This window comes from Crocodylus porosus, unplaced genomic scaffold, assembly GCF_001723895.1.
Source record: "Crocodylus porosus isolate Cpor-Errol unplaced genomic scaffold, CroPor_comp1, whole genome shotgun sequence".
In the NCBI taxonomy this organism is placed as follows: Eukaryota; Metazoa; Chordata; order Crocodylia; family Crocodylidae; genus Crocodylus; species Crocodylus porosus.
In genome coordinates, this window is record NW_017728886.1 from 266,277,723 (window position 1) to 266,280,801 (window position 3,079).

Consider the following 3,079-nt stretch of genomic DNA (forward strand, 5'->3'; position numbering starts at 1 on the left):
AACTAATTTTTGTAATTGTTTGACAGCCCTAGATTTTAGTGACAGGTGGGAAAGACCACAGTAGGTTTGCTGCACAGCTGTTTTGTGGAGCTGGGGCTGTTTGAAGAACCTAAATAGGGAGCAGGGTGAATTGGGCTTCTTAGCATCCTAAATTTATTTATTTATTTACATTACCTTCTATATGGTTGTAAATTAAAACCATACTAAGTAGAAAATTCACAATTACTTACAGACTAATATTAAACATGAATTGTATGTTTTTTAAATCCAAAACAGAATTCTGTGCCGAAACGTCCATGCTCACTTCCCATGCAGGAAGGGGTTTGGCCAGATTTTCAGGTCGGTTCGTAAATGGAGTCCTAGGCCATTTTGCTATGGGAGTAAACTGCATTCCCATCATGATCCCAATTCTTCCATTCTACATATAGGCACCTATACAGATGCCTCATTCCCAAGGAAATTGAAGTTAGAAACCTAAATACTTTTGAGGATCTAAGCAAGAGTGCTCACAGGGTTGGGAGCTCTCCTTCCGCACCCAAAGAGATTTGATTTAGACGTACTGGATTTCTGTATGCTGCAATAGATATTTAGTGGCATGGAGCTAATTGGCAAGGAATTGCTCCATAGATTGGTCCTTATGAAGAATATAAGGGACTTCCTACCCATGTGTAGAATGTAAATAGTGATTCTCCAAAAGCATAAAATGGCTTTATGGATAATTCAGGTAGATAGCCAGCTTCAAAGTCCTTCCTGACTCCAGCTGGACTATGTTAGATGTACCTCCTTTATTTTTTTATTTTAATTTTTTAAATTGGGTTGGTTTATAGCAGTCTCCCCATGAGATGCTATACTTCCCAGCATGTATCAGTTAGGGGGCAACTTCTACAGTCTTTACTCAGACAAAATTCTCACTGGATTCATTGCCTGAGTATTGAACTGAGAAAGGATTACAAGATGAAGCCTCTCACTGGGTAGGGTATGTCTACACGTGCTTTAACATGCGTTAGTTAATGCACATTACATCTAGTACCTCCATTGTGAGGTACAAGGAAATTGCACGTTAGCCTGTCTTCATGCTCATTAACTAAAGATCACATTTTTTTTTAGTGAGGTTTAATGCACGTTAGTCTATTTTCATGTACATTAACTAAATAGCACTTTTAGTGATGCTTTAATGCACATTAAAATAGTCTAATGTCTACATGTGCACTGTAAAGCATTCTGTTTGCAGCACTTCCCAGACAAATTGGAGATGGAGACTCATATCAGAATAATACTTCCCAAATATTTCTCATGCAGATAGTGTCTCTTGAAAGCTCTTTAATGGGAAAAAATGGAAGTCTGAATGTATGGGTGCTATAATAGAGGTCAAGAGCAGTGTTCTTTAGCAGTCTACAAGGTGACTCTATTTGTCTGACAGAAATGGAGATTGAGGAGAAGAAAAATGCTTTGTCTTCCTTCTTCCCTCCTCTATACTTTAGTTTCTAGATTAAGGCTTCACTTCCAGGAGAGGGGAGTAATTCTCCTGACTTTTCTACATTATTACATGGCTGAGTATGAACATGCCCTCCATTAAGTGAAAACCATATTATTCAAATCACAACAGCTCTCTGGCATTTTCAAAAGGCAGCACTTGGCAGGGATGAAATAAGGGTGCTTAAGATTTATTACAAAATGTGTCATTAGATTCAATCTGTATTATAAGGGATTGGCTTGAGAAACACCTCAGTCAGAGGAAAAACAGGGTTATTTATCTAGCGTCTCAGTCAGGAAACCAACTCCCCAATTCAGGAGAGAGAGACTTAAACATGCGTCTAATTTTAAGCACCTGAATAGTCTCAGAGGCACATGCATAAATATCTTCCTTTGTGAGAACCTAAATTTGTCTTGTGCTGCATCGCTGCACAGTGCAATACCACTAGGTTTTATAACGTGACATTTGTTCAGGCAACTGGCAACACACAGCAAAATGTTACAGCAAGAGGATGCAGCAAAAGACAGAGACAAATCAGGAGGGGTGAATTTCCACCCCTGCCCCTCCTTTGGGACGATGCACTTCATGCAGGCTGCTTGAGCTGCAGCTTGAAAAACAAACCAGCAAAGTAATCCCCTAAAGCACAGTTAGGCAGGACCTGGATATTTCATTTGGTGAAAAATGGCACACTTTCATTCTGCCTCCACTGCCATTAAAAATGTATAAATAAATTTTAAAAATACAAAAAATCCATGCAAAATTAAAAACAAACAAAGAAACAAACAAACAAACAAACCTACTTTTGTATGGGTAAAAAAATATTTTTTCTTCTCATTTTGATCTTTTGTATAATCATTTCAAAACATAACCCCCCTCCCCAGTGAATTTCCAAGATTTTTTTTTCTTTTTTTTCCATTGAAATGAACAAAACCAAGCATTTGAAAAAGTATTTTGATGAACACAGCAGGTGTCATTGAAAATGTGTGTTGATGAATAATTTCTAGCTAGCTCTACTTGGGAGTAAAAGGAGGATTTTGAGGGTTTAAATGGCTTAAGTTAGGGATAAACTTCAGGCTGGTCTTTAGTTCTGAGTGAACATCACTCGAGGAGAGAAATGAGGGGGTGGTAGTAAATTAAAGCTTTTTTTTTTTTTACCCAAAATTAGGCACCTTGTACAAATGTCATGAGGTCAAGGTTTACAACCATTCGTTGGGGATTTCCTATGGCCTATTACATGTTTTCATTTTAGGATGTTGCAGTGCACTCTCCATGTGACTGTACCTTGAAACCACCTAGGAAATGATGCTCTGACAATGTGGTAGGAACAGGGCCTGAAGAACCAAGCCAAAAAACCAAGTTCAATTTTCTTTTCTACCCCAAACTTTTTGAATAATGGTCAGAAATTCTCACAGATAGATGTCCTGACCTCTAAGATCTCCCAAGCAGGGCTGTGGGTTGGGAACCCCTTGGTGTACTTGAACAGCTTGTCATGGTGCTCCTGGGGGACTCTCAGCAGAAGCATGCTTGGGGGATCCCTGCCAGCCTGAGCCTGTCCTGCCCAGAAGTGGTGGCTGGAGCCTGCAGCTCCCCCTGGAAGCAACGGGG

General features: G+C 39.5%; 1 long non-coding RNA gene across 1 annotated transcript in view; it reads left to right on the forward strand.

Moving 5' to 3' along the window:
- The window catches only part of LOC109306387, a 26,252-nt gene extending 26,117 nt beyond the window's left edge, over positions 1 to 135 (forward strand). The window contains exon 5 of the long non-coding RNA XR_002099974.1: positions 125 to 135. This is a non-coding gene — a long non-coding RNA (uncharacterized LOC109306387). The remainder of the gene's footprint in view (positions 1 to 124) is intronic.
- Positions 136 to 3,079: the final 2,944 nt, after the last annotated feature.